Below are 21,633 nucleotides of genomic sequence, written 5' to 3'. Positions count from 1 at the left end.
TGATGTATGTATGTTGTCAAAAGTATTGAAGATGGTGTTATTTGCTGATGATACTAATATTTTTTGTTGGGGCAGTGATCTGCAGTCTCTAATACAGGTGATTAAAATAGAATTGAGTAAATTGAAATTAGGGTTTGATAGAAATAAATCATCATTAACCACTTCAGCCCCAGAGGATTTGGCTGCTTAATGACCAGAGCACTATAATGGCAGGGCAGTACAACCCCCCCCCCCCCAAATGACCCCATTTTGGAAAGTAGACATCCCAAGGAAATTGCTGAGAGGCATGTTGAGCCTATTGAATATTTTATTTTTTTGTTACGAGTGATTGAATAATGACAAAAAAAAACAAACAAAAAATTACAAAAAGTTGTCACCAAATGATATATTGCTCACACGTGCCATGGTTATATGTGGAATTACACCCCAAAATACATTCAGCTGCTTCCCCTGAGTATGGAGATACCTCACGTGTGAGACTTTTTAGGAGCCTAACCGCATACAGGACCCTGAAAACCAAGCACCGCCTTCAGGATTTCTAAGGGCGTACATTTTTTATTTCACTCCTCACTACCTATCACAGTTTCAAAGGCCATAAAATGCCAAGATAGAACAAACCCCCCTAAAGGACCCCATTTTGGAAAGTAGACACCCCAAGCTATTTGATGATAGGCATGTTGAGTCCATGGAATATTTTACATTTTGCCACAAGTTGCGGGAAAATTACACTTTTTTTTTTGCACAAAGTTGTCACTAAATGATATCTCTCCTCTGCCCTCAAAGCTTCTGACCACACCAAGATCAGTGTGATTAAATGATTTCCCAATGGCGCTGTTTATATCCGGTGAAACCATGCAATGCTCATAGCTTCCAGTTTCTTAGGCCATAGAGATGATTGGAGCCATTCTGGTCTCTGATCAGCTCTATGGGCAGCTGGCAGGACCACCGGCTGCATTCTTGGGTTCCCTGTTGGGACAGGAGAGCCCGAGAAAACCATGGAAGATGGTGGGAGGGGGGAGGACATTCCCTCCCACTGCAGTCTAGAGGCTAATTAGCCACTAGGATTTCTTTTACATGAAAGCTGACCTCTGGCTGAAAAGAATGATACCAAGATGATCATTCTGGCATAACCACTCAAAGTCCTGCAACATACCAATACATTGCTGGTCCTTGTTGGGCATATATTGTAATGTTCTTTTTTTCATGCAGCCTGTGGGCTGCATGAAAAAAAGAGATTGGTGGGTATGCCCACCATTAGAATACCGCCTTTCATCCACCCACTTCTAACGATGGGCATACATGCACCACTGTGGTGGTGAAATAACCTCCTACAGCGCTGGAGTCACTGATTTACGTATTGTGGGAGCAAACGCTGTTGCTGTCAAGATATATAAATCAGTGCTGCAGCTGAATGGCGTACCTGCTAAGCAAATGATGGTTAAGAATAAAACAAAGTAACATTACAGTATAACAGTAAGACTTACCATACCTGCAAAGCAAATACAATAAAACATAGTAGAAATAAAACATTTTTTAACGCAATCTGTGCATAAAAAATATATGCTGAAGCATGGGGGAAATACTCCCCTAATGTTAGGAGCAAATCGCTCCTCCACCCCTGCCCCCATGCTTCGGCATATATGCTCTTTTTTGTTAACTGTGGTGGTGAAATCGCCTACTACAGTGCTGGTGTCACGTACCTGATGGCGGAGCCCAGAATGCAGGGAGTAGCCTCTCGTGTGCCTCTGGCTCAAGAACCCCTGATAGAGGAAACAGGGACTCAAGAGCACAGGGGGCCACAAGTGCTTGGCAAGTGGCAGATGTGGAGCTGATCCGGACCTCTGGTGCAGCAGAAGGAGGGCTAGCAGGAACACTGGAACAGCTGACTGTGCAGAGAAGTACCGTAGCTGGCAGGAACTCAGGAACAGCAGGCAGCAGGGAGGTGTTCTGTAGTTCAACTGGGGCACTAGCGAGGTCAGACAGGCCGGGTCAACACTGGCGGGCAGAGCAGGTACCAGACAGAGGCAGAAGAGTAGTCAGGGCACGGACCGGGTCGGCAACAGACAGGCAGCGAACAACCATAGGAGGAGGCAGGAGAATAGTCAAACAAGCCAGGGTCAGGGACTGGCAGCAAACAGGAGCAGTCAGGAGCAGGCCGGTTAACAGGAATCAGGTAGACAGATATACTGGTAGCTTAGGGTCACAGGGAACGCTGTAGACCGGACAGCAAGAAAGCATGCTAACAGGCTCCTTTAAATAAGATCACTGGTGCCAAACACTGTCACACTGCACGTCTGCGCGCACCCAGGTACCGATCGTATGTGCCCACTCGCACCATCGCGTGCCCGCGTACACTCGTTCATGTTAGCGCGCATCCACATGCGTCCGTTCGCGCTAGCGCGCACCCGCACACGTCCACCGGCTCTAACAACAGGAGTTCTGTGCACCGATCCTCCGCCCACAACTGTGCTAACAGGATGTCTTTCATGACATTGCCCCCCCCCCCCAAGGGGCAGCCTCTGGATGCCCAACTGTGCCATCTTACTCGGATGGAACCTCTTAAAGGCAAGAATCAACCTCTTCTCATGAATGTTAGACTCTGGCTCCCAAGAGTTCTCCTCGGGCCCGTACCCCTTCCACTTCACCAGAAACTGGACTTGGTTACGTCTTTTCCTACAATCCAGAATGGACTCGACCTCATATTCAGCTTCTCCATCAATGATCACAAGTTCAGGGGAACGACCTTCCGGTTGACAAAAGGATCAGGAACTGTGGGTTTGAGTAGGGCCACATGAAAGATCGGGTGGATCCGAAATGACTCTGGTAACTTTAGTTCGTAGGCCACATTATTAATTTTCCTTAGGACCGGGAAGGGACCCACGAACTTAGGGCCCAATTTCTTGGAAGGACAGGCCAGTCTTAAATTCAACGTGGACAGCCAGACCTGATCTCCAGGCTTAAGGTCAAGCTCCCCCCTTCTCTTCTTGGTGAACACCTCTTTATTGTAGTTCTGGGTCCTTGCCATAGTCTCCTGCAGGAGTTTGTTATTTGACTCAAAGAAATTTAGGTTCTCTTGGACAGCTGGTACTGGGCACTCCGGGATGTTATTAGACAGGAACAGAGGATGGAAACCATAATTTGCAAAGAACGGTGATTGCTTCATGGCAGAATGAAAAGAATTGTTGTAATCAAATTCGGCAAGGGGTAAAAGCGGAGCCCAATCGTCCTGGAAGAAAGAAGAAAAGCAGATACTGCTCCAGCGTCTGGTTTGTTCTCTCCGTCTAGCCATTTGTTTGAGGGTGATAGGCAGAGGAGAAGGAGAGGTCAATTTTCAGAGACCCACAAAGAGCTCTCCAAAACTTGGAAGTAAATTGCACCCCCCCGATCTGAAGTGATATTTGCAGGGATGCCATGAAGCCTCACCACTTCCTTGATAAATGTCCTAGCAGTTTCAGCAGCAGTAGGTGTGCCCTTCATTAGTAAGAAATGAGCCATCTTGGATAATCTATCCACTATTACAAAGATTGTAGTGTAACCTTCAGAGGGTGGCAGCTCGACAATAAAATCCATGGAGATCATCCTCTATGGCTTCTTCGGGACAGGTAGTGGTTTCAACAGACCCCAAGCTTTAGACTTGCTGCCCTTGTTTTGAATGCAGGTGGCACATGCTTCCACATAGTCCTTGCAATCCTTCCTTAACTGCAGCCACCAGAACGTGTGCTGAAGAAGTTTGGACGTCTTATGCACGACGAAATGGCCGGCCAACATGTGATCATGACAGGAACTAAGAACCGCTGCTCGCATCTCCTGAGGTACGAAGATCCTATCCTTAAACCACAGAAGATCATCTCTGGCCTGTAGAGCTGTATCGGGTGGAGCAGAAATGTCCCTGGAGACTTGCTTGATTTGTGAAAGTAGATCCCCTTGGAGCAACAGAAAGTTTCCTGAGGACAAGATGATGTCTGGAGGAGAAGATGCTTCAGATCCGCTGTACATTCGTGACAGCGCGTCGGGCTTGGTGTTTTTTGACCCAAGATGATAGGTTATATGGAATGAGAATCTGACAAAGAAAAGTGCCCATCTGGCCTGTCGTGGTTTCAACCTCTTGGCAGTCTTCAAATATTCCAGATTCTTGTGATCTGTATAAACAAGAATCGGATGAGCTGCTCCCTCTAAGAGAGATCGCCATTCCTCAAGCGCAGCTTTAATCGCTAACAACTCTCGGTCGCCCACATCATAGTTCCTCTCCGCTTCAGATAGTTTGCGAGAAAAAAAGGCGACTGGGTGCAGAAGAGCTCTAGGCCCCTGTCTCTGGGAAAGCACTGCACCAACCGCTATTTCCGAGGCGTCCACCTCCAAAATGTATGGCAAAGTGTAATCAGGATGCTTTAAAACTGAGGTTGATACAAACAGATCTTTCAGCGTTGTGAAGGCCGCTTGAGCTTCAGTAGATCAGTAGAATTTAAGGCCCTGCTTGGTTAGCTTTGTAATGGGAGAAACGATGGCGGAGAATCCTTTGATGAATTTTCTGTAGAAATTTGCAAATCCTACAAAACGTTGGATTCCCTTCTTGTCAGTAGGAGCGGGCCAGTCCAGGATGGCGGAGACCTTCTGAGGGTCCATTTTAATGCCCTCCACGGAGATAATTAAACCAAGAACTGGATACTTTCTTGTTCAAAGACACATTTCTCAGGTTTGGCATAGAGGCCGTGCAGGCGAAGTCGGGTCAAAACATTTCTGACATGTTCACAATGTTCAGCTAAGGAAGAAAAAAAAATCAGGATGTCATCTAGATAAATAATAACAAACAGGTCAAGATAGTCTCTGAAGATGTTATTCACAAAATGCTGCAATGTAGCAGGAGCATTACAAAGTCCGAAAGGCATGACTAAATATTCAAAGTGCCCAAACCGAGTACGGAAAGCAGTCTTCCATTCGTCTCCCCTACGAATGCGGACAAGGTTGTAGGCACCACGAAGATCTAACTTAGAAAACACTACTGCAGACCCCAGTCTTTGAAAAAGTTCTGGCACTAGTGGCAAAGGATAACGGTTTTTAATTGTGATCTTATTAAGTGCCCGATATCCACACAAGGGCGTAGAGAATGGTCTTTCTTCTCCACGAAGAAGATTCCTGCTCCTGCCGGGGACGTGGAGGGTCAGATGAACCCTTTTTCTAGATGGTCTTTAATACTCCTAGTTCTAGTTCTGACAAAGGGAAAATTCTCCCAAAAGGAATCTCTGCCCCTGGAAGGTGCTCAATTGGGCAATCTTATGGCCGGTGGGGAGGAAGAGTCTCAGCGCCCTTTTGACTGAAAACATCCAAAAAGCTGTGGTAGGCTTCAGGTACAATTTGACAGATCTCAGCATCAGTTCCATGCATAGTAGGGAAGAAGGGGCCTTGGTGACTTCTGGCAGACAGTGTTGATGGCAGTAAGAGGATAGGAACTCAATCTTCCCTGAGGTCCAATCAATTTGCAGATTATGGGCCTTAAGCCATGGCATGCCTAGTATGATGGGAAATAAAGGAGACTCAATGGCATCCAGACAAAGTAGCTCTTGATGAGTGCCGGCAATGGTGGTGTGCAGAGGTACAGTCTCCTGGATTACTGGCCCTGATCTGAGGGTAGAGCCATCGGCCAAATGTACTGAAAGTCCTTTCGCTCTGGGCCGAAGAAAAATGTGATGTCTGGAAGTGAAGGACAAGTCTATGAAGCCGCTGCAAGCCCCAGAATCAATGATAGCGCTGGTTGGTATATTCCCTCCTGGGAGCTGTAAGAGAATCGGCACAGCCAGATGAGAAACATTCAGTACAGCAAGGGTAAGAGCAGGGGAAACAGAAAAGCACTTACGAAGCTTTGCCGGGCATGTTCGTACAAAATGTCCAGGTTCCCCACAGTACAGGCACAGGTTACCAGCCCGACAGCGTTGACGCTCTTCAGGAGTGAGTGAAGGGCATAAGAGGCCCAGCTGCATCGTTTTTGGAGTCTCTGAGGCAATGGTGGTTGAAGCTGGAGGAGCAGAGTGGGGAGAACTAGGCACACGGGGCAGCATCCAGACAGGACGAGAGAGACCAGAGGATCGCTCCGTACGCCGTTCTCTCAGGCATCTGTCTATTTGAATAGGAAGGTCTATGAGGCCTCCGTCTAGCCATTTGGAATATCCACTTGGGCTAGCTCGGCCTTTAAAGATTCCAAAAGGCCCATACAGAACTGATGCCGTAGAGCAGCATTGTTCCAACTCGTGTCGGAACTCCAACGTCTGAATTCCGACACGTAGTCCTCCACCGGTCTGCGGCCTTGCTGTAGGGCGTGCAAAGCTGCCTCTGCAGTAGCGGTTAGCTGTGGGTCCTCATATAATAACGACATGGCCTGAAAGAAGGTGTCCAGGGTATCAAGTGAGGTATCTTTCTTTTCTAGAAGGCGGTGGGTCCAGGACTGGGGCTCGCCTGACAGCAGCGAGATCATGAACCCCACTTTGGTGGCTTCCAGAGAGAAAGTCTTTGGTTGAAGGGCAAAAAAGAGTTTACCTGAGTTACGGAAAGACCTGAATTTACTCCGGTTACCCGAGAATCTTTCAGGCGTGGGGACCCTAGGTTCAGGCGGCAACATCACCACTGAGGGTGCAGCAGAAGTCCCGGAGGCTGGAGGTATGGATGCTGCTAGAGCTTGGATTCGGTCTTCCAGCTGGGTACAGCCCTCTTGTAGGCTTTTTACTGCCTGGGTAAGTCCAGCAAGATGGCGGCAGAGCTCGTCCATGGGAGAGGCTCCCTGCGTGGGCTCGGACATGGCTGTCCGGTATTGTCACGTACCTGATAGCGGAGCCCAGAATGCAGGGAGTAGCCTCTCATGTGCCTTTGGCTCGAGAACCCCTGATAGAGGAAACAGGGACTCAAGAGCACAGGGGGCTGCATGAAAAAAAGAGATTGGTGGGTATGCCCACCATTAGAATACCGCCTTTCATCCACCCACTTCTAACGATGGGCATACATGCACCACTGTGGTGGTGAAATAACCTCCTACAGCGCTGGAGTCACTGATTTAAGTATTGTGGGAGCAAACGCTGTTGCTGTCAAGATATATAAATCAGTGCTGCAGCTGAATGGCGTACCTGCTAAGCAAATGATGGTTAAGAATAAAACAAAGTAACATTACAGTATAACAGTAAGACTTATCATACCTGCAAAGCAAATACAATATAACATAGTAGAAATAAAACATTTTTTAACGCAATCTGTGCCTAAAAAATATATGCTGAGGCATGGGGGAAATACTCCCCTAATGTTAGGAGCAAATCGCTCCTCCACCCCTGCCCCCATGCTTCGGCATATATGCTCTTTTTTGTTAACTGTGGTGGTGAAATCGCCTCCTACAGTGCTGGTGTCACGTACCTGATGGCGGAGCCCAGAATGCAGGGAGTAGCCTCTCGTGTGCCTCTGGCTCGAGAACCCCTGATAGAAGAAACAGGGACTCAAGAGCACAGGGGGCCACAAGTGCTTGGCAAGTGGCAGATGTGGAGCTGATCCGGACCTCTGGTGCAGCAGAAGGAGGGCTAGCAGGAACACTGGAACAGCTGACTGTGCAGAGAAGTACCGTAGCTGGCAGGAACTCAGGAACAGCAGGCAGCAGGGAGGTGTTCTGTAGTTCAACTGGAGCACTGGAACAGCTGACTGTAGTAAGATGCACCAGAACTCTGGCAGGAACACTGGAACAGCTGATTGAGCAGAGGAGTACCGCAGCTGGCAGGAACTCAGGAACAGCAGGCAGCAGGGAGGTGTTCTGTAGTTCAACTGGGGCACTAGCGAGGTCAGACAGGCCGGGTAAACACTGGCGGGCAGAGCAGGTACCAGACAGAGGCAGAAGAGTAGTCAGGGCACGGACCGGGTCGGCAACAGACAGGCAGCAAACAACTGTAGGAGGAGGCAGGAGAATAGTCAAACAAGCCGGGGTCAGGGACTGGCAGCAAACAGGAGTAGTCAGGAGCAGGCTTGGTAACAGGAATCAGGTAGACAGGTATACTGGTAGCTTAGGGTCACAGGGAACGCTGTAGACTGGACAGCAAGAAAGCATCCTAACAGGCTCCTTTAAATAAGTCCACTGGCGCCAAACACTGTCACACTGCACGTCTGTGCGTGCCCGAGTACCGATCGTACGTGCCCGCTCTTACCATCGCGCACCCGCGTACACTCGTTCGTGCTAGCGCGCACCCGCATGCGTCCGTTCGCGCTAGCGCGCACCCGCACACATCCACCAGCTCTAACAACAGGAGTTCTGTGCACCGATCCTCCGCCCACAACTGTGCTAACAGGACGTCTTTCATGACAGCTGGAGTCATGGCTTTATGTATCGTGGGAGCAAACGATGTTGCTGTCAGAATAAATAAGCCCGTGCTGCAGCTGAATGGCGTACCTGCTAAGCAAATGATGTTTAACCAGAAAACAAAGTAACATTACAGTATAACAGTAAGACATACCATACCTGCAAAGCAAATCCAATAAAACATAGTAAAAATAAAACATTACAGCTCTAAAATACAGTAACAAAAGAGAGAGAACAGTAGAGCAGACAATAGAGAGTGAAGGTAAGAGAGAGAACAATAGAGAAAAGAAAAATAAAACCACAACTATTTTGGCTTTTTTATTTTTTATTATTTTTGTGTTTTTGTGTGTTTTTTATTGTTATTTTATTTTTTTTGCACTTTTATATAAACTGTAAAGGTTCCAGATTAGGGTCTCACAAAATGTGATGACCATCACATCTTTTGAGACCCTGTGTTAGTATGTGTTAGACTGTGCAATGGTGTACCCTATGCTAATACTCCACTAGTGTGTGCTAACGTTCGAAACAGTCACAAATGCAAAGCCCAGGTTGGTCAGGACAGGAGGGACAATAAAAGCGGGTGTCACGCCTATATCCGCGCTTTCTACAGACACAACATCTTTGGAGGTTTCTTTGGGTAGAGGTACCAGAGAGGACATGCGGAAAAATAAAAGAGGGTAGGGAAGATAAGATAAAACCACCTCAGCCTGCACCCACATCACAGCCTAATGCTTTTAAAAGGCTAGAAGTATATCCTGAAGGCCATTTGGGTGCTGGGACACTATCTAAGGGGACCACACTATTAGGAAATTAGCATGTGAGCCCTGAAGGATAGTAGTATAGCAGTCACTTTTCATTGACCATAAAACCCATTATTCAGTAAAAATATCCTGATAATTTAAGGTGGACAGCTTCCAAACCATCCTGAGTATATGTTTGGTAGTTTTAAAATTGAATGAGATTAGTTTATTCTTATATGTGGCTAGGATAGCAATGCAGCGTATGCAGCAAGGCTTTCCACTGGTCTTCATATACGTTCTAAACTAATACAGATCTAATTAAGTGGTACATTATGCCTATATCCACAGTTGCTGGACCATAGGAGGGACAAACATTTATATTTTCATTATTTCATATACAGATGTATAGTTTCATTGTTTAGTCATTCAGGAAGGCAATCAACAAACCTGCTTGAATGTCTGCTGAAATTAAAGGGTACTGTATATTTAAAAACATTCAGCAGTCACATTTAGTGAATGCAAACTCAAGGATTGTAACAACTGGATGTTGTTACAATACAGTATCCGGTTTAACTGATCTCTGGAGCTACAGTATATGGAACATCACTACATTAGCACAGAATTTGGGGGAGGGAAAAAATTGTGAATGAGCTGGGATAGTATCATCATAGCAGGTATTTGCTGTTTGTATAATGGGTCTTTATCAGTTATCCAGAATTCACAATCTCACCCTAGTGAGCGTATTTTTGTGTTGACAACTGTTATGATTGCTACCTTTTCACACTGAACAACAATTATTGGCAAATGATTTTGTGCCAAAAGCCTTGTATTGTATTGCAAACATTGTGCAGCTCTGCTAAGTAGGACTACAACCACCTAATATAATAAGCAAATGTGGCTTGCCCAGCCTACATATGTAATTTTAAAATATACACAGAAACAGCATTTATAAAACATTGTCACATTTAATATGGTTATTAAACTAACCATTTAGCTGTACAGTTTGTAAAATAATGTAAAAAAGAAAAAGACTCTGGGTTATATTTACAACAGATTAAGCAGCACATTTACCAAGTAAACTTTTAAAGCAATTCACCTTTCTCACATTTGTCCACTTTCAAATTACATTTCATATTCACACTACCCATATTTACACAGGGTAAGTATGTGACTGAATGAATGCCACCTTTAAGGGTAGCTGTAAAAACAACTTTTAACCTCCAGGCTATTCTGCTTTCCAGAATTCTTCATAGTGCTTAAGGCCTGTTTTTTCACAGTTTCAACACTAAAATGTTAAATATTTTTTTTTATTATTAAAAAAATTGTCCTACTTTTGCACACGACACTACATTAGCACAGAAGTCATAGTAAAGGAGCAATGAGTGTGCAGCCCCTTCCATGTTGATACCAACCCTTATGATGTTCTGTATAATTTGTACCCCTCCAAAAGCAATGGGGTTCCAAGCTCATGGGCACCAAGCTGTTTGGCTGACCTTGATGCCTAGGAAAAGTGCTAGTAAGGATCCATATTTAATATTGATTTCTTATGAGTAATGTCACAGGGAAATTTGGGGAGACACACATGCTCACATGCTGGGCTGATTACTTCTGAAAGCAAGAAGGCATGCTTTTTTAATCTATTACAATAAAAATTAAGTTTAAAATAAGCACAATTAAAAATAGCAAAAAAATAGCTCTCTGTACAGTCAATTATTGTATTTTCATTATAAAATGCAAAGATGTAATATATCTAATTTGAAAAATTGCTCCCAAGGGCCTATACACAGCTAGAAAAAATTGGACTGAATAGAATATATAAAAAAAAGTTCTTTATTGCGTACAGATATATGAAGAAAACCACACAAATTAAAAATGACATGAGCTCTGGTATGCATGGTACCCAAACATGAGATGTCAATGTTACAAATACAAATAGCAAAAAAGAGTTTCTTAACACTAAATGCTAAAATAGCAAAAATTTAATCAGCGCTCAACTTTGGTCATGTGAAGGGAATCACGGGTGATATAATAGGGCCTGAACCCAAGGCGGCTAGACAGTTACCATAACTGGAAGATATGGGTGACAGCAATAAAAAACAGGGGGTGTCAGCGCTCAATGGGTTTAAAGTAGAAAAGAGTCTTTGGGAAGCAAGATGAGAAAAACTTAACAAGTTTAATTAATAATGCACATAAGAAAGCCAAAATCCAATGTCAATGCAATGATGATGTGGATGACGGAAAGAGTAAATTAATTAAAAAATTAAAAACAGCTTACGGTGTCGCTGAGGTTTCCATAGCAATGGGGAGCTGATGGCATCCACAGATGGAATGAACCTGGCAGCAAGGGAGGGGCCAATATCCTTGCTGCACTTGGCCAAACAAGGACCCACTAGGTGACCTGGACTCGCTGGCTTGGTGCGGGGGGAGGCTGTGGACCACAGGAAGGTGGAACGCCATGACCCACGTGTCCGTATGCTAAACCAGCTGATGTGCCAACAAAGGATCGGATGAAGCCGCGGTCCACAGTCAGATGAGAAGCTGCTCTCCCCCGCTGGTGTGTAGGCAGGCGTGTGGCTGCTCCAATGGATGGACGAAGTTGCCCTAGTCCAGATGTAAAAGCCGAGAGGCAGGAGCCAAGGTCAGGTCGGGTAGGCTCGTGTGGGTGGCGTACAGTGCTGATTGGAGCCGAATAGACTCGGAAACCTTTGTGAGCTTGGGAACCAGCGCTTTATCAAAGTCACGGGAAATCGGCAGCTGAGAAGTTTAAATACCCAATTTGTGGGAGGGGAGTGGGCAGAGCAGTGGGATGGGAAAATGGAACTCCTCGCTGCTCAAAAAGTGATCCCCACTAATTAACTTGATTAAACAGAAATTAAAATAATGCAATCAGATAACAAAAACAATAATTTACCTATAAATGAACCAGTAATCCATTGCTTTTGGATGAATATTCAAAACGTGTTAAAAGCAATAAAGAAAGTGATAAAAACATCTAGTAATAAATTGATCACAAATGCAAGGATATAGACATACACATGAGTACATATGCATGTGTATACATACACCATCATGCAATACATACATACTCAATCAAGAATCATCGTTATTAAAAATGAAAAAGTATATATATGAAAAAATGTATAAAACAAAAATATTTTTTGTAAAAATGTAAATAATGAAGAGAAATAATGTTTAAACAAATGAATATGTATTGAAAGATAAATATATGTTAATAGTTATATAAACAATATATATATGAATATCAAATATTTATAAAAATAATAAATAAAGTAATAAAAATAATGAATTGATGGTACATAAACAAATGGCAAATGGCTGAGTGTGGGTGAAATAAACATCAAAGAATCATAGGTCAAAGACTGGCAGAAGGGGGGGTGGGGGAAAGGTTTGGAGGAGGAGGGGGGAGAAAAGGCTTTCCTCTGCACATCAGTACCCCATGAGGTAGGCCTTATGGCCATACAACATTTTCTTTCCCAAAATGGTGACATCAATTCTCTGCAATCAGAATTTCTGGTCAAGTCAATTGAGTTCTGCTTAAGACATAATTATTTTACATTTCTTGACCAGTTTTACTTACAATGCAGAGGCACAGCCATGGGAGTAAACTTTGCCCCTGTATATGCTAACTTGATGATGGGCTACTGAGAGGAGGGATACATCTGGGCCAACAACCCTTTTGCTGAACACATTATGTTCTTTGGCAGATACATTGATGACATCCTGCTCATCTGGAGTGGTGGCCCAGATGTCTTCCCCTCCTTTGTGGCCCATTGTAACACCAACCCCCCCTTTGGGTTGTCTTTTACACATGTAATCAACCCCAGAGAGTTGGTGTTTCTGGACTTGGTGTTAACCCATGACAAGGGTAGTATCATCACCAAAAATCATGTGAAGCCTACCAGCGGGAACTCTTATCTCCATTTTAATAGCTGTCACCACCTTACATGGAAGAAAAATATTCCTGGTGGACAGTTTAACAGACTAAGGAGAAACTGCTCTAGGATTAATGACTATATCATATTAGGTGGCTCTATGCAGAAGAAGTTTGAGGAAAAGTGTTACCCTTCAGCACTGGTGTTCATGGCACACATGAACCCTCCCCCTAAACAGAATATTACAGCCAAAATGCATGATAACTACTCTGTTAGATTTGTGTCAACCTTTAATTATAGATTCAAATCTGTTTCCAGAGTAATTAAAAAACATTAGAACATTTTATTATTAGATCAGCACTTAGCACCTATGTTGACAGTAGCTCCGCAAGTAACCTTTGGAAAGGCACATACCAAAAAAAATATACTAGCACCCAGTAAAATGCTTACCAAGAAAATCCGATCACCACTAGATATTAGCATGTGTTTTGATCACAGGACAGGCATTTTTAATGCAAAAAAAGAGGAAGCCTTATCGGATCGAACCTTTTCCATCTTTGGGACATGGATGGTCATGGAACCTCAGGGGTCATCCAACGGTTTTAAAAATTCTGGTCAGGAGATCTCTCTTTTTCACCTTCCAGTGGTAACTATACCTGGTATATATGAAATCCAATATATGTTGGAAGATCCTCTTTGATATTGGAGATGTTGAATATATCTCTTTAGAGCAAACCAACCCCCTGAAGAATACCACATGGGTCGAAATGCGTTGGAGCATCATCACAACAGACATTTCATATGTGATGCTATATTTTTGTGTTTGCATTTCTGTAACGTGGAATGTTTTTGTTATCCCCTAACAAGAGTCTATATTTTAACGGCAACATGCCATTGACCCTATATTTTCCTAAATAAAGTACTTTTATACAACTCCTTTCAAATCCGCCTGTATTGCTGCTTTAAAGCCCCTTGGGGGAACCTTCCCATATTGTTTGTTTTGGGGTGTGCAGCCCCAATACCTCTTCTGTATGTGTCTTCCCAATGCTATATAATTTTGGGTGGTTAAACACCCCTTCCCCCTTGACACATGAGAGATATGCAAGATAGGTTGGTCCTTAGTATTGAACTAGATATGACCATAGAGAATTGAAGAAGAATTTGAATATTGTTTAATGTTGATTCATCTCGTATGTTCCTGTTATTTATAAATTGTATTTGCATTAACCTATGTACTTAAATTTGTCAATCGTCCTATCCGTTGTAAACCCTGGTGGGTTCCTATATTTCTTGATGTCTCCTCTGGTGGGGGTTCGGCCCCTTATGGCTTGCCGGCAAGGTGGGGGGTGTAGAGTGCTTCTGCATTCCCCAACAAAGCTCTAACAGGCGGCCACAATTCTATTTGGCCACTGGGGGGAGCAACATCTTGCCGGGGGCGTCCCTGGATCACTTCTGAAATGTTTGCCACAGGGCGGGCATGCGCGGGTGCCTCGTGTGTGCACGTGGTGCCGCAACATCACAAAATTTTAGCAGAAGTGACAATGGTGATCGGGGACTTCCTCGGCATCCCGGAAGGCGGCAGTCACATTGTGGCCGCTTCCTCAGTGGCCAGGATACCACACCTTGGAGGTGGGGAAGGGGATGGCACCTGCAGCCTATTATTTGATTTTCCTTAATTTCAGGAAGCCCTATAATAAATACCAGGTTGCATGAGGATCAAGACAGGATCCCATGCATCTCTAAACTGATGGTCACTGCACACAAATGGTTCCATGTAAGTACTCTACACAACTATGGTGGATCGCCTAGATCACCGATTTAGGTTACAATCATTAGAACACATTTTAGATTTAACACTGCATTTTGGCCTTTGTCCTTAGAGCCTCTTGCTTCCTGCATAGTTGCAGCCAGGCATCCAATTATATGCAATTGATGGCTTACAGTACTCACATTTATACCAAGGTACATGATGTTATATTTCACATATGGTTTGTGGGTTTGCACTGCAGTTATCACCATATATCATCCTTATTATAGCACATTTTGACTGTTTTGTCTGACAGTCCCTATTTTTTATATACATTTCCAAACTAGCATAACATTCCCAGTCGACTTTATCTTACACGCCTTTTAATTCATTTTCATTTTACATTCATTTCAACTTCATACACTCCTTCTAATTATTCTGTACATCTCAGCACTCTTTCACCCGGCGTAGCACTTCTTCACGCCTCACCCTCCCACACTTTTTTTTAATTAAATTTCATCATTTTTATTCATCAACACTTCCCAATCATCACACCCACATACAACAACAATCAAATAAATATGTATTTTATCAGTTTTCCCTTTGTCAGGGCTGAGCCCAGCTCCTTCTTCTCTGAGCTGGCCGCTCAGCTGTCGGCTAATTGCCAGCTCCTATCTCTCCACAGTGATTCACCTGTTGATGATCCTACTCATCGGTCCTGCCTGCTTAAGCTGTCCAGTCCAAATGATCTCTGCCTTCGCCTTGGTCACATCTCTAGAGATGCTCTCCTGTGTTCCTGTTAAAAACTTGCTTGGCTGATATTCCTTCTGGCTCCAGATCCAGCTTGCTGTTCTACTAGGCTGTTTTCTGGCTCCCTGAAGTTTTGGCTTGTCTGACTATCTGTTCCGGTTCCTGAACCCTGGCTATGTTTTGCCTACGTTTACTCTGTTTACCTTTTTTTATTATTATTAAACAAGTGTGATTTAACTGTACTTCTGTCTAATATGTATTTATACATATTATACATGAACATCAGGTACAATTTATAAATTTTACCTCGATTGGAAGAGGATAGAGAATCAACACAAAAATTGCAACACATGCAGTGATTTAGCATATTCATAATTAAACCAACTAAGCTAGTTGAATTTGCCTGAAAAAAATACTTTTAAGAAGGGACAATACGAGATGGATTCGTTAAGACCTGGAGGGGATGTGGCTTGTAACCGAAATATCCATCTCTGTTCCAACTGGAGTAATGTTTTATTTTAGTCGCCTCCTCTACTGGGTACATGGATCCGGTCTAATACCGTGACTGTGACCTTGGGAACTTTGTACTGGTGTATATCAACTACATGTCTATCAATGGGAAGGTAAAAATGACCAATTTGCATACTATACACATGTTTCTGAATGCACTGCCACAGTTCTTGTTTGGTTTTGCCCACATAAAAAGGAGCCACGTTCACAATAAAGCAAATATATGACCCCCTTTGTGTGGCAGTTGGCAACATTTTTTGGAGTAAACCGTTCCCCATTAGGCAAGAGAAAGGTTTTGTTTTTATTAATTAACCACTTTATGTGCAGTGGCTGGGTGGGAGCTCCCTCCTGAGTGGACGTTCCCGAACGTCCTTCAGAAGGAGCAGGATCGCGTGGGCAACAGCCGCGCGATCCCGATGCTCGCATGTCCCCTGGACACGCCGCATCTCGGAATGACAGGAGGCCACTGTGATTTGCCCTCCTGATCTGCACAATGGCTGTGTCTAATCACAGCCATCATAATGTAAACAGAGGGGGAGGGGTGGCATCTGACAGGGGATCGCGCTGCTATGTGCCCGCGCAGCCCCAATCTGCCTGTGCCCCCCAGAGACAGGAGAGTTGTACAAGACAGGAGATCTCTGTGATTGGCCCTCCTGATCACATGACGACTGTGTCCAATCACAGTCGTCGTGTAATGTAAATAGAGAGCGGTTGTAACTGCTCTCATCTCTTCCTCTCCTCACACAGAGCCTGTCAGTGAGGAGAGGAAGAGAGACCTGTGCTGCAGCCGGGAGATCAGTGAGTTTTTAGCCGTTTGTCTGCTGTTTACCCACTGATCACCCAGCTAGTGTCCCCAAAACAGTTAAAACACCTGTCATACAGTGAACATCTGTACGTCAACAACTGGCACATCTATCCGCCAACAGCTGGCACATCGGCCGCCCACCATCTGATACATCTGCCAGGCACATCTGCCGCCCAACATCTGGCACATCTGCCGCCCAACATCTGGCACATTTGCCGCCCAACATCTGGCACATTTGCCGCCCGCCCTTCTGGCACATTTGCCGTCCGCCATCTGACACATTTGCTGCCCGCCATCTGACACATCTGCCACCCGCCAACATCAGGCACAGCCGCCCAACATCTGGCATATCTGCCACCCGCCATCTGGCACTTCTGCCGCCCACCATCTGACACATCTGCCACCCGCTATCTGACACATCTGCCCGCCAACATGACCAAAAGATTCTACAACGCTGAGGAGGCTCTCCGGATACTCCAGAGTATGTAGGACGAGAGTAGCGGGGAACTCTGTGGAAAGCAGTGGCTCCGAGATGGAAACCGAGGAAGATAGAATCCTAACAAGGAGAATCGGGAGATATGAGCAGGCGCAGACATCCACCAGCAGCGCAGCACTCCAGGGCATCCACCAGCAGGCATCCACCAGTAGCGCAGCACTCAAGGATGATATGCAGGCATCCACCAGCAGTGCAGCACTCCAGGGCATCCACCAGCAGGCATCCACCAGCAGCACAGCACTCCAGGATAGGCATCCACCAGCAGTTCTGCAACCTTCCTAGAGGATAGGCCAGATGCTAGCAACAGAGCATCCCATCAACGAGGCATGGCCCATACTAGCCTCCCAGATGTTCTACTGTATCCAACATGGCTGCCCGATAAGTCAGTAGAATCTGTAATTCCCCTTTTTACAGCCCAGCCAGACCCTCAGATACAGTCGGAAAATGTAACCCCAATTTATTATTTTCACTTATTTTTTATCAATGATCTCCTAATTTACATTGTGGAGCAATGTAATCTATACGCTAGCCAACATATAGCCAACAATCCAAATTCTTCATATGCCCGTCCCTTTGTTTGGAAACCCTTCACCATGGAAGAATTTAAAATTTTCCTTGGCCTAACCCTCAACATAGGGCTGACAAAAAAAATTAACTCTATGCCTACTGGTCTACCCAACCTATCCACCACATGCCAGTCTATTCGTCAATAATGCCCAGAACCCATTACGAGATGATTATGAGATTTTTACATTTCAACAACAGTGCCCAATGCCTCCCTCGAAATCATCCCAGTTATGATAAATTATTCAAAAATCGGCCCCTAATCAATTTTTTTTGCGCCAGCTTCAAGTAGATGTTTACCCCTGATATAAATATTTGTGTAGATGAATGCCTAGTACACTTTACCGGAAGACTTGGAATAAAGCAATACCTCCCCAGTAGAAGAGCCAGACGTGGGGTAAAATTTTATAAGGCGTGTGACAGGGCCACAGGTTACACATATGACTTTATCATTTATGAGGGAAAAGACAGACAGCTAAACCCCCCTGGATGCCCTACCTACATGGGAACAAGTGGCAAAATTGTCTGGCAGCTGATCGAACCATTGCTTGGGAAAGGTTACCACCTATACGTAGACAATTTCTACACGAGTCTCCCACTTTTACGCCATTTGTACCAAAAGAAGGCAAAGGCTTCCCACAGAGATTTGTCGCCAAGAAATTGAAACAGGGTGAAATGGCCAGTATGCAGACTGAAGAGGTACTAGCGCTGAAGTGGAGAGATAAAAAAAGAGATGTCTACATCCTTTCCACAATGCATGATGACTCCTTGGTGGAACTGCAGAGAAGAAAATGCCCCATCCAGAAGCCAAGATGTGTCCATGAGTATAACCTATACATGGGGGGGTGGATATAAACGACCAGATGATGCAGCCCTACTTGACCACCAGGAAATCGCTGTTTTGGTACAAGAAAGTTGCCATTGCAACTAGCCCTGTTCAATTCGTATATTATTTTTTCTAAGTGCACCCAAAGTATGTTCATACTTTTTCCATATCTGTCTGTTGCCTGGACAATTCCTGGACATTTCATTTGGCTGTCTGGACAAATGCTTTGACTGCTCTGGAACGGTATTCCTGCCTGCTAAAACCACAGGTGAGCCTTTTTTTTAACCCTTTGCTCAGCAGAATGTATTTTGGGGTGTAATTCTTGGTGTGTACATGCTATGTCTTAGAAGCCTAATGGTGCTACTTGCATGTTGGGCCTATGTATGTGGCCAGGCTGTGGAAAAGTCTCACACATGGGGTATCGCCATACTCAGGACGAATAGCCAAATGTATTTTTGGGTGTAATTGCAATTACGCCTGCACCATGTGTGAGAAATAACTTGTAAATATGACAATTTAGTGAAGAAAAAAAAATTATATATTTCTTAATTTTCCAAAGCATTGTGCGGAAAAAATTGCAACTTCAAAAAATTCAGTATGCCTCTTACTAAATGCCCCAGACTGTCTTCTTTCCAAAAAGGGGTCATTTGGGGGGTATTTGTACTGTCCTGACATTTTAGGGTCCCAAGAAATGAGATAGGCCATCAGTGCATTAGGATTGATACATTTTCAATAATGCGTAGCATAGCTTGTAGACTCTATAAATTTCACACAAACCAATGATCTTACACTTATCAGGATTTTTTTTACCAAAGACATGTAGCAGAATACATTTTGGCCTAAATTTTCAAAAAAAATAGATTTTTTTTTGGTTTCCATTAAAACAGAAAGTAGAAATTTTTTTGTTTTTTTTTTCAAAATATTAGCTGTTTTTTCGCTTATATCACAAAAAATAAAAAATGAAGTGGTGAATAAATACCACCAAAAGAAAGCTCTATTTGTGTGAACAAAATGATAAAAATTTAATTTGGGTACAGTGTAGCATGACTGAGTAATTGTCATTCAAAATGTAAGAGCACTGAAAGCTGAAAATTGGTCTGGGAAGGAAGGGGGTGAAAGTGCCCAGTATTGAGGTGGTTAAACAACAGCAGGAGCAATGGCCACAGGCAAATGTGCCCTTGATCGGGCAATGTTTCCGCAACGATACATCCTTATATTCACGTTGGGCAATTTTGTCAGTACACTATAAAGGAAAGAAACTGCAGGCAATACTGTATTACATGCCTCTAGCTTCCATCTGACCCACCTGAAAAATTTGATACCTTATAGTCAATATTTAAGGTTGAAATGAAACTGCTCCAATGATTCCTTATTTCAGGATGAAGCTAAGCAATTACAACAGCGATTCCTGCATAGGGGATATAGCAGGACATGCCTACGTAAAGCATACACCCAGATAGCAAATAATTGTGCTTCAAGTTTGAAGAGGACTTGCTAAGCTCTTGCTAGACTTGCCAAGCTTTACAAGTTTGTTGCACAATTGCAGCAAGTCTGCACTGCATGATTTCAGATCAACTTTCTTTGCAAATATTCAAGGAGTGACTAACCATAATATCCTATTGGTGGAGCACAATTTGTTATACCTCAACTTCTGTATTCTAAGTGGGATCTGACACCTGCAGCTAATCTAGCTGTGGGAAAATTAACACTACAGACTCTAGGAATACTAATACAAAAATTCTTAATCCAATGGTGGTGATGTTGATGAAGATGCCAATACATGGGAACGAGTTCAGGGTGATGAGAAACAGACATCAATATTTAAGGGGTCATCTTAAAAAAATTGGCAAAAGCAAACATATTGCCAAAATGAATATGCAAGATAAATCGAATTGTAATATTTCAACACTAACAGTAGAAACAGGCTTCAGATGCTGCTCATAAACCATGAGGTATAATATATATAACAGATAACAAAAAAATTGTGCACAGGTAAAATTAGTTGATAAACATGGATGTCAAAGAAATCCAATTCATTGGTAACATTAAAATGCAAAGAATGAATTGTAAATTCATGATTGGGGAATTTTCAGTAGGAATTGGAGAAGGTTGCACAAGTTTCAATACACCAAGCTGTATGAACACTATAGCCATGGAAAAAGCAGTGGACAGAGATGATGGTATACGGGTTGAAGGGTTACCAGTAAGCTGTTGATGTTCTCTTTACCACTCTGGTATATGCAATGTCGGCTACTTACTGCTAACCCTGCACCCACATTACCATTTATGTTTACTGCTTTTTCCAATGGCATGCAATGGCATTTTACATTATTTTACTTCCATTGTGCGCATTGACTTCTCCTACTGGCTCTTCAATTCTCTACTGTATAAATTTATACGGAGGCAGAGCTGCTTCCAAACTGGGTATCTCTGAGGCCAGTAATGCCTTTCACACCCCTTCCTCTTATGGCAAGAGTTTGGTGAGCGAAATTGTTATTTTTTCCACATTGCCAGATAGCATATCAATAGTCACATGCAGCCTATGTAGGCTAAGTATGTTTTAGCACAAATTTCAGAATCTTGTCTCTTATTTCATGTATGGTGTACTGTTACACCTTTGTGTAGGGGAAGCACAGTAACCGACAATGCCAAGCCCTTTGTATTACACCTCCTCTTTTCAATAATGAGTCTGGATTCCAATTTAAAAGTGAAAGCTCAACATCACCATGAAATACTGCTTCTCTAATTAAGATAGTCCTCTTCTAGACAATAATTCTCTTACATCTGCTGCAGTTATAATAAAAGTGAGGGGCATGAGGTATTTAAAAAATTGATATACAATTTATAGTCATCTGGACCCCAGCTGCAAGATGAAATGACAGCTTGGTAATTTGTTGTCAAAGTGTCTATAGTTAAAATGTTTAAGAGAGAAGTTCAGGATTTAAAACAAAAAAAAATTATACTCAACTAGGTGGATGCAACATC

The 21,633-nt window shown here is 43.7% G+C and overlaps 1 protein-coding gene across 1 annotated transcript in view; it reads left to right on the top strand.

The window, feature by feature from the left end:
* The window catches only part of SHISA9 (shisa family member 9), a 1,737,042-nt gene that overhangs the window by 303,600 nt on the left and 1,411,809 nt on the right, over positions 1 to 21,633 (top strand). The gene's annotated exons all lie outside the window — the stretch shown is intronic.

The sequence above is a fragment of the Aquarana catesbeiana genome, linkage group LG06 (assembly GCF_042186555.1).
Source record: "Aquarana catesbeiana isolate 2022-GZ linkage group LG06, ASM4218655v1, whole genome shotgun sequence".
In the NCBI taxonomy this organism is placed as follows: domain Eukaryota; kingdom Metazoa; phylum Chordata; class Amphibia; order Anura; family Ranidae; genus Aquarana; species Aquarana catesbeiana.
This window is presented reverse-complemented; position numbering and strand designations above follow the sequence as displayed.